Source organism: Delphinus delphis, chromosome 19, assembly GCF_949987515.2.
Source record: "Delphinus delphis chromosome 19, mDelDel1.2, whole genome shotgun sequence".
Lineage (NCBI taxonomy): Eukaryota > Metazoa > Chordata > Mammalia > Artiodactyla > Delphinidae > Delphinus > Delphinus delphis.
Genome location: NC_082701.1, coordinates 17,498,240 through 17,512,255, shown reverse-complemented (window position 1 = coordinate 17,512,255; position 14,016 = coordinate 17,498,240). Strand labels below are relative to the sequence as shown.

Below are 14,016 nucleotides of genomic sequence, written 5' to 3'. Positions count from 1 at the left end.
GATGTGATGGAGAAGAGGAAGCTTGTGTGTGGGGGGGGGATGTCTCAAAGAGGAAGGGGCCTGGGCAGACGTGGTATCGGAGGGAGCTGGTGTCTGGATCCCTCCAGCCACGCGGAGGACAGGCGGGATTCTGGCCACACCACCATCTACCCGCCTGACCGCCTGGGTCCGCCTCCTCCAGCCTTGGTCACCAAGACGCATGCGTGCACCCTCACCTGCGTGCCCACACACACGAGCAGGTACGCCCGGGCCCCTCCCCCGCCCTCCAAGGACCCAGAGACTAGCCCCCCACCCCACCCTACCCTAAGAGCTTTCTTCTGGCCTCTCCTCTCTTCACCTCCTCACCAGGTGGGTGCTCACAGAGGACACAGCAGGTCCTGGATGAGAAGCTGCGGCCTCTCCTCCGAGCCTTTGGGGTCCATCTTGTCTTTATTAATCCCCTCAGAGGTGCTTCCTCCTCAGCCCCAAGTGCCCACCACCCGGCAGCCCGCGGGCTCGCCCGCAGTGGCTGACCAGGACGCTCTGACCCTCACCCTACCACCTGCATCCCAGGGCCCTCATCTCCCATTTCAGCAATCCCTCACCCCACAGCCCTGGCTCTCCTTCCTTCCCGGCCCACATCCCCCAGGCTCTCCTCCCCTGCACCCACTGTGGGCTCAGGACAGGGACACCCAAGTCGAGCCAGGCATGGTGTAGATTTGGGGTGTGGAACACCTGGGGAGACCCCATTCAGAGCAAGTCTGAGGCCTATGCCCTACTCTGCCCTCAGGGCTCTAGTATCACTTCACTACCATCCCCTGTGCCCCAACTCAGAAGCCAGCAGCCCAGGGGCAAGACTAATCCCCCAGAGAGGCCTGGAGTCCTCACTTGTCACACATATGGCGCGTCACCTTGCCCCTACCCTGAGGGCCAGGGAATACACACACACACACACACACACACGCACACACACACACACACACAGCCACCAAGAGAGAAGAAGCCAAGCCCCAGAGAAGGGAAGAAGCTCTGCAAATCCCAGAGCAGCTGAGCCACCAGGGAGGAGCTGGGGTGGGGAGGGAAGACAGGAGGACAGGCGCGGGAACCTAGGCCCTCAGCACGGCCCCACAGGAGGAATTGGGGAGCAGGGTCTCCCTGTGGCAGGGACCAGGAGTGACAGTGGGGGGATGGCTGGGACCACAGAAAAGGCAGCGCCCCGGCCACAGCTCCTCCCCTCTAAGAGGCCTGGCTCCCACGCCTGGGGTCTCCCTCTGGACTCCGGCTCCACACTTCAGGGACCGAGCAAAACCCACGCAGCTCTGGCCTGTCCTGGTCACCGAGGCTGGCTCCTCAGGCCTCCTGCCCGGGCTTCCCCTCCCCCGGGGAGAGGAGGTGTTGACCACAGCGGCTCCCCAGCAGGGTCCTCCTCTCTCACCACACCCTCGCGCCTGGAGAGGCACATGCGGGGGGGAAGGGGACACAACAAGCCAGCTGCATATCGCCCATCTCTCCAAAACTCTCACAGAAGTATCGGGCCAGAAGCAGGTGCAACCAGAAAATCCTATCAGCTGTCTGGGACCAGAGGCAAAAGAAATGCCCACAGACCAGCGACTGAGCCCAGGGGCTGGCTAAGGGGGGCCGGGGCAGGGGGGACAGGAACTCCTCGGCTGCCTCTGAGCCTGCTCTGTGCCACCCGGGCTGGGGTGGAGGGGGAAATGAGTCGTGATCTTTGTCCCCAGGGCCTTAGCCGTGTACAGAACCGCCCCTGTTCTGGCGTCCGTCCTTCCTCTGAGCACACCTTCTCCAGCACAGAGTCCAGACCTCACTCCGTATCCACCCCTACCACCGTGCAGTGGGGAGTCATGCCTGGCCCCACCCCCTGAGAGGCACTTAGCGTGAGATTCCAAACACAAGGACCTGGGGTGAGGTTCTTCTCCTGGGTTTGGGGCAGAAGCTCCATTCAATTAAAGGGAAAAGAGAATGGAGCCAGAGTCCAGAGACCTGGCTTCTTGTGTAGACTCCGTCTCAGTGTCTCTCTGGGCAACCCCTGGAATCTCTGGACCTCAGTTTCTTTATCCATAGAATGGGCTGTCATTCTCTCCCCCGCTCAAAGGGTTGGCTGGTACAAAAGAGCCAAGCAGGAACCTGAGTTCCCACCCCCACATGGGGACGTGGGGAGGAAAGCAGGGTTGCACTTCTGCTTTTCTGGTTTGGGGTTTCAGTTGGGTGCCCTTGGTTCTGGACTCTGTTCCCAGCCTCTTGGTGTCCATCTCCCGCGTGCTTGGTGTCTCATCTCTGCTTCTCACTCTACTGTCCTGGGAGAGCTCAACCAGCTTTATTAGCTTAACAACTTGCAACTGTGTCTCCAGGTTGAGAAATCCAGCTGCCCCCCTGCCCCCGCCCCAGGACGGCCTTGGTACACTGAAAAGATGCACACACCGAGTTCATCTTCATTCTCCTCCCCATCTCAGCATCACCTCTGCTGCTCAAGCAGAAACCTAGAATCACCCTTGATTCCTTGTATCACCTGCCTCGGAGCCCTGGCGATCCAGCCTGCGGAAACCTTTCAGAATTACCAGTCCCCAGGTAACACCAGGGTTAGAGGAGCATGGGAACATCACCACAGGGAAGCCAACATTCAGATCTGAAACAGACATTCTACAGGACAACTGGTCTGGTATCTTTTACAAGTCCGTGTCAGGGCAGAAGGAAAGGAAGGGGGTTGTCAAGGGAGATTTAAGAGACAACCGAATGCAATGAACGCATAGGATTGGATCCTGGTTTGAACCGGCTGTGAGAGACTTGTCTCAGGATAATGGGGGAAATTTGACTATGGCTTGGATCTTAGAGGATATTAAAGCATTAATGTTAATTTTGTTAGATATAATAATGGTATCATGGTGATAGAGAAAAAGATCATTTTTGATCATTTTTAAGAGGTGCGTGCTGAAGTTTTCAAGGGTGAAATATAATGAACTCTGGCATTTGTAACTTTTATAATTTTATTCTTGGCAAAAAAGATAGAACATGGAAAACGGTAACTGTTGAATCTAGCTAATAAGTATAATTATATTCACTTCAGTATTCTTTTTTCTTTTTTGTATGTTTGAAAAATTTCGTAATAGAAAGAAAAAAAACCCTCAGACTTTTTTTTTTTCTATTCTTCATCCTCAGTGCTACTACTTCACAAGGTATTCATTATTTCTTATCTGCAAACAGACCGGCCCTTCCAGCTCTCCCCTATTCCCAATCTGTCATAGACAAAGGAATTTCTCTCCCTTTAAGATACAGTTCTGGGGCCAGGGATTCTGAAATATAGCAGCTTAAACATGCCCTGCTTCTCTTCTTCTCCCAGCTGCTACCCTCTACTGCCCAAACCAAGTGGGAGCTGGTGCAGGTGAGTGGGCAGGACCTGGCTGGCACAGGTGAGAGGTCCTGAGACAGAGGCTGGGACCCGGGAGACCCTGGTGTAGACTGCCCCTGCCATGGGACTTCACCTAGGGTGAAGGCAGGGGGAGCCTTGTCCAGACCCCTTGCCCCCAGGAGCTGATGGGGAGCCAAGCAGGTGGGCTAAACACCCTCTGTCCTTAAGGCTGGGCCTGCCAAGGAGGCAGGGAGAATTCACACTGGCAGAGACCACCGCTGCTCTAGGGACCCCCCACCAAGCTCACCCCCAGCCCTGATGAGCAAAGACTCATAATAAACTCCACTCCTCTGATGGCCCAGGGGCTGGAGAGAGGTGGAACAAACAAAGCCACCAAACTGGCCACTGCTATCAGACCTCAGTACGACTGGGATGCAGGACACGCTAAAGACGCCATCACAAATCATGGCAGGAAGGAGAACTTGTCAATAAAGGGGGATGGGACAACTGGAGGACCATCTGGAAAGAAAAGGTAATTAAAGGTGAGTCGACATCTCACTCTGTCCACTCAGACATACCCCCGAAGGATCAAAGATTCAGATGTTAAAAGTGAAGCCATAGGGCTTCCCTGGCGGCGCAGTGGTTGAGAGTCCGCCTGCCGATGCAGGGGACGCGGGTTCGTGCCCGGGTTCGGGAGGATCCCACATGCCGCGGAGCGGCTGGGCCCGTGAGCCATGGCCGCTGAGCCTGCGCGTCCGGAGCCTGTGCTCCGCAACGGGAGAGGCCCCAGCAGCGAGAGGCCCGCGTACCGCAAAAAAAAAAAAAAAAAGTGAAGCCATAACAACAATACTCAGAGAGGAAAATATAAGCAAAATTCTCTTTTAAAAAAAAGCCTTTGTGGGATTTCCCTGGAGGTCCAGTGGTTAAGACTCCGCACTTCCAATGCAGGGGGCGCGGGTTCGATCCCTGTTGGGGAACTAAGATCCCACATGCCGCGTAGTGCAGCCAAAGGTGTGTGTGTGGGGGGGGGGAAGCCTTAGTAACAAAGACTCTAAATATAAATGCCATAAAATAAGTGAGTTATACATTTGACTACATAAATGTATTTTAAGAAAACTTGTGTGGCCAAAAATTACCATTAGCAAAGTCAAAAGACAAACTTTGACAAGGGATTACAACTCATGTAATAGACAAGGGGTGATTTTCCCTACAGAAAGACCTCCTGGAAATCAACAAAGAAAAAGACCAATAATTCAACAGATAAATGAGGAAAGGATAGGAACAGGCCATTCACAGAGAAAGAGAAGCAAACAGTCCTCAAATATGTAAAAAGATGCTCATTCTCACTGGAAAGAGAAATGCAAATTCAAGCTCCCTTAAGATAATACATTTTCCTGTCAGATTGGCAGAAACCAAAATTTTGATGACACTCAGTCGGCAAGGCCGTGGAGAAATAGTCGTGCTCATTTGCATTGGTGGGAGAGCAAATTGGTATAAGCCCCACCCACAGCAATTTGGCAACATCTAACGAATACCTACTGTTTACCCTTCAACCCAGCAACTGTACTTCTGGGATTTGTCCTCGATTTACCTGTACAGCTGTAAAAGATGATTTATTATAGTGTTGTTTGTAATAGCAAAAGATAGGACACAATCCAAGTGTCCATCAACAGTGGACTGGTTAAATGAATTATGATACCTCCCTACAATGGGAAACCATGTAGCTATAAGGAAGGATACTTTCTGTGTACAATCTCCAAGATACACTGTTAAATCAAAAAGGCAAAAAATAACAAGATATAGGACCCTGTGTCCTGCATACTATCTTTGTGTAAGAGAGACAGAAAACAGTCAAATATATATTGATACCAGTTTGTGTTTGTATAAAGAAACTCTGGAAGAATAGAAAAAGAATTAATAAAAGTGGTGACTTTTGAGCCAATGGAGAACAGGGCATGGAAACAACGGTGTGAGAATTATTGCTATATACTTTTTTTTTTTTTGCCGTACGCGGGCCTCTCACTGCTGTGGCCTCTCCCGTTGCGGAGCACAGGCTCCGGACGCGCAGGCTCAGCGGCCATGGCTCACGGGCCCAGCCGCTCCACGACACGTGGGATCCTCCCGGACCGGGGCACGAACCCGTGTCCCCTGCATCGGCAGGCGGACTCTCAACCACTGCACCACCAGGGAAGCCCTGCTATATACTTTTTAATATTGCTTTTTTTTTAACCCATGTAAGTATACTACCTGGTTTAAGAAAACAAAAACAAAAAACACCTTGAGGCTATTCGAAAGATAGAGGGCTGGAAAATATAATTACAACATGAACAAAAAATAAAAACTCTTAAGGAGATTCAAGTAAGGCACAAAAGAAGGAAAAAAAGGACTATTTTAGAACTTAAAATATATTGTTGTACTACTAATTGAAGGAGAAGAGAGTCACTCTTGAGATTCAAATGTGTGGCCTGGGAGACCAAGCAGAAAAATACCTCAAACCTCAGAGCAAAAGCACATAGAGATGGAAGTAAAGAGGGAAAAGATAAGAAACTGGTGGGATCCAGCCAGGAGCGCTAACATGCAAAGGAAAGAAAAAGTAAAAGAAACAATAATCATGTAACAAAAAGATTCCCTAAGCTGGAAAAAGACCCAAGTCTACCGACTGACAGTGCTCTGAGAGCTCCAGATGGGCTGCTGAGAAAGAGTTCTCATCACACACATCCTCTACAACACACTGGATTAGGAACCCCAGGGAAAAGCAGAAGCCACTAATGACGAGCAAAGTGCAGCAGGACAACAGATTAACAGGGAGAGAAAAAGGGAATCGAGAGCAACCTGACTGAAGGGGAAAAGAAAACCACAAGGTAAACCAATAAATGTAAACTAAACCATTAGTGGGACTTCCCTGATGGTCCAGTGGTTAAGACTCCACGCTCCCAATGCAGGGGGTCCGGGTTTGATCTCCGGTCAGGGAACTAGATCCTGCATGCCGCAACAACTAAAGACACCACGCGGCAACGAAGATCCCCGCGTGCCGCAACTAAGACCTGGCGCAGCCAAATAAATAAATAAGTAACAAAATAAAATAAACCATTAGTAATAAAATCAAGGACAGTGTATCAATTGTTAAATGAAATGTGAACAGATTGAATTATCCCATTAAGAGACAGCTTGGGTTTTAAAAAAACAGTGATATGATATGTACAAGAAATACACTTAAAAAAATGATAATGGTTGAAAATAAAAGGATACTGAGAGACCAGCAAGTGCAAAAAATAAAATAAAATGAAATAAAAAGGAAGCATGGCCATATTAATAACAGAAAGGTGGAATTTCAGGTTTAAGCACTAAGCAGGATAAAAAGGGACATGGCAGAATGATAGAAAGGCACGATTTGTGAAGATGGGACGGTCAAAACCTGTATGCTCCCAATAGCATTATAGTTAAACAGAAAAAGCAAAAACTATTAAAAGTACAAGAAGAGGGCTTCCCTGGTGGTGAAGTGGTTAGGAATCCGCCTGCCAATGCAGGGGACACGGGTTCGAGCCCTGGTCCAGGAAGATCCCACATGCCGCGGAGCAACTCAGCCCGTGCGCCACAACTACTGAGCCTGCGCTCTAGAGCCCGCGAGCCACAACTACTGAGCCCGCGAGCCTAGAGCCTGTGCTCCGCAACAAAAGAAACCACCGCAATGAGAAACCTGCGCACCGCAGCGAAGAGTAGGCCCCGCTCACCGCAACTAGAGAAAGCCCGCGCGCAGCAACGAAGACCCAACACAGCCAAAAATAAATAAGTTTTTTTTAAAAAGTACAAGAATAAATTTACAGAGAGAATTTGAGTGGGAGATTTAATAAACCTCTATCAGAATCAGAACAAAAGACAAAAAAAGAAGCGTACAAAGGAAATGTATCTGAATAATATAATCAATAAACTTGATTTGATACATATGGACCCTTACATCCCTTAAACAGAAAATATATACAGTTTTTGTAGGTCTATGGAGAACTTTGAAAACTTAAAAAGGAATACTTTCCCGGTAAAATATGAAAAGGACAAAATTAACTAGAGAACCAGTGGGAAAATTGAAAAGACTAATTACCACTGATGAGAAGAAGAAAAAAAAATCTGTCACTGCAAAAGCACCAGGTCCAGAAGGTTCTGCAGGAGGCTGAACTGTAGAAACCGTTAGGATTCACCTCTGACATCCCCTCCCTGGACAGGAGGATTGTAGATTTCCCTTTCGCCTGAGAGATCCCGGGAGGGGGGCTTCTCGGACGTGCCCCCCACAGCACCGTGCAGTGACATTCGCCACAAAATACTGTAAGTGTCATTTACTTGTCAATCTCTCCCCCTGGACAGTAAGCTACCTGAGGGCAGGGACCACCTCTGATTTTTCATTGTCTCCCAGAGCCTGGTAACATCACCTGCCATTTACTGAATCAAGGAACGTGGAAGTGGAAAAGTACAGCATAATCGTCAGCACACTGGGATGCCTGTAAAACTCCCCAACATGTAAGCCTAGGAAAGCAGAATGGATGGAGAGAAACCCAAATCCTAAATCATTAGATTGAAGTTCCCCCTCCCACCCCTTTATCCAAATATTTGCAATGGGGTTAAATTATTTTTATAGGGAAACAGGCATTTACAAGTTCAGACAAGGCGAGGAGCACTCCAGTGTATAATGAGGAGTGAAGACGGCTGGCAGGGTCTGGAGGCAGGCCTCTTCTGGGCTTCCTCTCTCCGGCCCAAGTGGGCCCAGCCTCCAGGACAGACATGAAGCCTAGACATGGAGTCCTGGCCTACTCACCTTCATGCTCACGATGGACCTGCAGGCAGGGCAAGGAGAGGATGCAGGGCGGCACCATGGAGCCCAGAGCCTGGGCTGGACAAAGGGTCCTGCAGGCTTCATCTTGCCTAGGCAGTAGCTCTGGAAATCCCCTCAACACCACAATTCTTCCTCAATTTGGAAACAGTGTCCGAATTTTAGCAAGCACCCCTTCGCGGGACCCAGCGCTGGGAGCCCCATTTCCCTCAACACCAACCAACATCAACTGTCCCCTTGCTGATCCACTTAGATCCAGCTCCAAAGCTCCCCAACTCTCTGCCGTGGAACCTTGACCATGTTCTGACCATCAGCTACCTCCGGTCATGATCATGGGCTCTCCCATGCCCAGGACCTGGCACTGACTGGCCATCGGGGCTGGCATTCAGTACCAACTGCCCGACCCCTCCCACTGTTGGACCGACGGCTCTAGGAAGGGCAGAGAAAATAGATACAGAGTGAGGCCAGCTGCCGGAGCCCAGGAAGGAAGTGGGGAGGCAGGTGGGCTTGCCGCGGGGTTGTCTCAGGAGGCCTGGGGGCTGAAGGGAACCGGGTGAAATGAGGCCCAGGCTGGGGGAGCGGGGGAATCACCGAGTGACAACAGTCTGCAGGGTGGGAGGTTGCTCCTTTCTGCCTTGGGGGCAGTGGGCAGGGGGGGCTCTCAGTGGGCAGGAATGTGGGGTGAGGATGGAAGGGAGCTCCCCAAGAACCTGCTCTTTCACAAACCAGGTCATAGGTTGGGCAGTTGGGCTCCCGGGCCAGCCTGGGGCTGCAGGTGAGTCATGGGGAGGGTAAGTTCAGGCCAGGTGTCAAGAAAGCAGCTGGGCCACCCCAGGGCAGCTGCCCTTCCTGGGTCGGGGTGGGCTGAGGTGTTGGAAGGAGGGCGTATGGACAAGGGGACTCATTAGGTCCTTCGCTTGGCCTCGGCTCCCCTGTTCTTACCAGCCCCCCGTTTTAGAAGGCCCCCTGGCTGGTCCCAAAGGGGGATCCAGGTGGGTCAGCCCAAGGCCAGTTCCCTTATCTCCATCACAGCTGCCTGGGGCTGCCCCTGGAGTCTGTCCCAGGGAGTGCGTGCCAGGGCTGGGATCCAGAGAGGAGAGTGGGGCACCTGGCAGCAGGGGTCACCGGGTGGGCTCTAGGGTACAGGGAAAGGCCGGGAGGGGAGTCGGGGAGAGAGTGGGAAAACCGCTGTGGCACGCCCCTCCTTCCCCCCAGGGTCCCAGCTCCTTGGGAGGCGAAAGGTCACTCACGGTTCCTGGCAGAGGAGGAGGGAGCAACGAGGGCCCTGGGGTTCCTTCCAGTCCAGAACCCGCTCAGGTGCGGTGCCTCCTGGGCTGTTTGCATAAGCAGCTGCAGAGGCCAGGGCTGTAACGCCTTCCTCCCTGGGGCCAATGCCCCGGCAGCAGGGGCGGGCTCCAGTCCAGGTGGCCGGCCTGGGCCTTCCCACCTCTGAGTCAGCTTGGGGCAGCGATGGTGACCACACCCTGAAATCCCAGAGTCAGGACGGCCCATCGCCCAGGGGCGACCCCGCAGCAGCCACCGGGGAGGAGTCTCAGAGGCCCCTTCCTCACCGGGCCTCCCTGGGCCCTCAGGGCGCCTCCCGGCGGGTGTGCATGGCTGGCGGGGATACAGTCCTCCAGCTCACCTCCCGCCCGCCTCAGAAGGGTGTGCTTCTGCCCCCTCCTGGGGCATCTCATTCTCAAGGGGGGCGTTTGGAATCCCTGCCTCCTCCGTGCCCCCATGCCCACGGCTGGGCACATACGGAGCACACAGAAAAGTGAACACTTGGGAATCCCCTGGCGGTCCAGGGGTTAGGACTCGGCGCTTCCACTGCCGGGGCCCAGGTTCAATCCCTGGTCAGGGAACTAAGATCCCGCGAGCCACGCGGTGCCGCCAAAAAATACCCCAAAGTGAGCCCTTGCTTGCCTTGGGCTTGTACTGTCCTTGCTGAGCACAGTGGCCAAGCCCGAAAGCCGCCTGGCTGAGACTGGGCCTGGTAAGGGTGGGGTTTGGGGTCTGGAGGCCTGCAGCTGATCTGGAAGCAGCCACCCCCTGGCCGTGTGGCCTTTGGCCAGTCACTAAAGCTCTTTGAACCTCTGTTTGCACTCGGGACAAACGTGGGGGGGTACCCATGCCTGCTCCCGGGCTGCTGGGAGGATGAGTGTTTGAGAGCCCACAGGACCGTTAGCCCCTTTGGGACAGGGACCGTCATGTCTTACCATGCTTTGTGGCCCGGTGGCCAGCACACGCTAGACGCTCACTGTGTGCTTCCCCAGCCAAGTGAGTGGTTAATGACGAGGCTATGAAATGCCCCACGTGGTACAGGCTCCTCTCCTGTGGCGGGGACAGTCCCTGCCTCTGCCAATTGTCCTGCCCTCCTCGCCACCATCTCCCCCTGTCCAATGGCCCATCAAGTGGACACTGTTCCTACCCCGCCAATGACCCCATGTCACCTCCATGCACACATCCTTGCTCCTCCTCAGAGGAAGTAGGTCCCTTCCCCTCTGCTCTGGGTCCCTCCCTCACTCCTTTCTCCTGGGATCTCATCCCTTCAACGACCTCCGCACCATCCTCAGCCTCCCCCTCTTCCTGCCCCTTCACTGAGATTTGGGGGAGTCTCCACCCTAGATCTGCACCCGCATCTGACCACACGGGTCCCCCTCCCTGCTAAGCTTCTGAGAGTTGTCTACATGCTACCTGTGTCCTCACCCTCATTTCTCTGGCCCTTTGCTCTCTGCCTTCAGCAACCCCTTGACCCCTTGACCAGCTTCTGATAAGGTGGCCGCTGACCTTCTGGTGGCCACTACCGATAAATGTTCGATGGCCTTCATCTAACTTCCCTTTTCTCTGGACACTTCCCCTCGGCTTCTGGGTCAGCACTCTCCTGCTTTTTCTCTTTGTTCCCTGACTGTTCTTTCCCCTTAAGATCCTCTCTCCTCCCTCTGTCAGTCACCCAAATGCAATAGCCCCAAGGCTGTTCAGGTGCTCCATTCCCCAAGTCCACATTCTCTCCACACCCATGGCTCCTCCATCACAGACTGAAGGTCTCCTCCTGGATGGCAGCCCCAGCTATCCGACTGCCTACTGGACCAGGCAGGGCCAAAGTGGGCACCGCGTCTTTCCTCCACCCCTTCCTCCCCAGTTATCCCAGCTGTGAACAGCACCACTGTCTGCCCCAGAGTGCAGACTGGGAGACTGGAGCTCCTCCTGATTTCCCACCACCCCCCGCCGACCCATCAGCCACCAGGTCCCGCCAAGTCTACCTCCCAAATCTCCCATTATCACTGCGTGCCTGGGAGACCATGAAGGTCCTCGTCATTCTCCAAGGCCCAGCCACAGGGGTTTTTCCTCAATCCCCCTCCCTTCTCTGCTGAAAGCCTTCCAACAGCTGCAGGATAAAGTCCAAATTCCTGGCGAGAGCCCATGAGCCCCGGCTCGGCAAGACACCATCCACTCCCGACCCCAAGCCCCCATTCCTGAGCCCCAGCTGTAAGGCCCCAGAGGTGCCGCATCTTCCCGCACCTCCACCTCTGCCCATGCACCCCGAGTGTAGCTCCATTACAGGTGGCCTGTGTCAGGCACTGAAGTCCCCTCCTCCCAATCTCCCATCCCAGACAGCGAACCCCTCAGAGCTGGATCTGTGCCTCAGTCACCTTTAGATCCAAAGGCCCACCTGGTGCTTGGCAGGTGTTCAGTCAATTCACATGTAGTGAATGGAGGGGAAAGGTAGGACCTGCTTCTCCTGCATCCTCCAAGGAGAAAACAGGCAGGCTCACCTTTCAGGAAACTACTTCTCTAAATGCTATCTTGAACAACTGAGAGCAGGGTGGGATTTCCTTCCCAGGAGGGAACCATCTGCCCACCCCTGGAGTTTGTCAGGGATGGGGTTTCAAGGGAAGCCCACAGCTGACACTCGAATAAAGCACAGTCACAGGGAGTGTGGTATTATACCCATTACACAGGGGAGGAAACAGGACCAGAGATGCTAAGTGACTTGTTGAGGTCACACAGTGAATTAGGGCCAGAAGTGGGACTGGGCAGAGCCTCTCTGCCAAAACCCAGGTGTCTGGGAGACACCCCAGTTCCTCCCTGTACAAGCGCTACCCCCATCATCACCTGTGTCCACATACTCCTAATACACCACTGCAGCTGCCGCAGCTAGAGAAAGAAAGGGCAGTGACCCTGGCTCCTGGGGTGATTTCTCTTCTCAGGAGGTACCAGGATGCGGGGAGTGGGGTGGGGTGGTGGTGTCTCCTCTCCCTCTTTCTCCCATCTTGGTCTTGGGCTCATGGGTGGAGCCCCTTGGGCAGACCTGCAGAGCCCCGGTTCATGGTAAGGGGGCTGGCTCTCTTCGTCCCTCTTCAACACATTCGGCAAGGCTCTGGGCCAGGCCCTATGCCAGGTGCTGGGGTTCAGAGAGAAAGGCCAGTCCCCCACCTCAAGGATCGAGGAGTGCACCTCCAAGGGCCAGACAGACATTCCCACCATCACAAGGACAGAGAATGTGGAAAGGCCCCGGAGTGTGCCGCCGAGAGCCTGCTCAGTAAACGGAGGGGCGCCAGGGAAGGGGTGCTGGCATCCAGCCATGTATTCCAGAGGAGCTTGGCTGAAGGACTCGCCCCATCCCTGCTCCGCCCTCGCAACTCTCCCAGCTCCGGGTCTGGGTCCCGATCTCCTTTCCCACCCACCGCATGCTGTTCTCCGCTCTGGCCACCAGGGGGCGGGTTGGTCCTTGCAGAAACCTTAGCAAAGGTGGCGTGCACCCGGAGGAAAAGACACCCAGTGGGACCTCAGCCGGTCTTGGCTGACCGCCTACTACGTGCCAAGCACTTCCACACTTCACCTCGTTTAAGGCTCTCAACGCCTCGAATCCTTTGGTATTGTTCTGCATGTACACAAGAGGGCATCGTGGCCAGGGGAATGAAGCGGCTTGTCAGGAGCTGGCAGGTGACCCAGCAGAGTCAAATTCGAGTCTCTGCCTCAAATCCTGAACACTGCACCATAACGAGACCGGGCGGAGGGAAGACCCAGGAACTCACAGATGGGGACGGTGCCTCTTTCTTCCCAGACTCAGTCCCTGAACGTGGCAGGCATCAATATTTATTGTAATCATACTGGGTCCAAAGAAGGAAATCAGAGACTCACAAGCTTCAGGGGTCATCCATCCCCTACCCCCTTGATCTAAACACGAACTGAGACCCTGAGAGAGGAAGTGGATTGCCCATAATTACACAGCTGTCAGATGTGGCACATGTCAGAGGGGGCCTGTGCCCTCCACGCCCCCACCTCTCCCTGAAAAGTCCGTAAACTTGAAGAAGTCCAGGCCGCCGAAGTATTCTGAGGATGTAAGAGTTTTTAAAAGGTGCTCTTATTTTAAATGATATTTAAATAAAAATTTTAAATTTCCCAAATTTACATAACCGAATTCTGAGGCAAAAAGAACATCCTCGCGATAACTGGACTTCTTTCTGAAACAAAACCATCAAAATTACAAAAAAAAAAAAAAAGGAACTAAAATGTTGGAACCAGTCAAAAAAGGAAGGAAGCAGACCCCTGACTTTCACATCCATTATCTCCTCCGACGCCCAAGCTCATGTGAGAAAGGCGAGGCAGGTAGAGCCGGCGGCGGCAGGTCCACAGTCCCCTATTTCATTCTGGATACGTTTTGGAATGGTTCGGATTTTAGAAGGATAACCGGCGCACACACCTGCCACAGGTGACATAACTCTCCCTGCAAGGCTTGGGCAGCAGCCTGTAATCGGGTTTATTTGCACTTCTGCAGCAAAACTTGAATATTCACACTAAATGGGATAAATTAAGACCGTCCACGGCCGCACATGGTTCAAGTCAAAGT

At 53.2% G+C, this 14,016-nt stretch overlaps 1 protein-coding gene across 3 annotated transcripts in view; it reads right to left on the bottom strand.

Annotated features, from left to right (window-relative positions):
* ARHGAP27 (Rho GTPase activating protein 27) overlaps positions 1 to 14,016 on the bottom strand; it is a 30,710-nt gene that overhangs the window by 13,191 nt on the left and 3,503 nt on the right. The gene's annotated exons all lie outside the window — the stretch shown is intronic.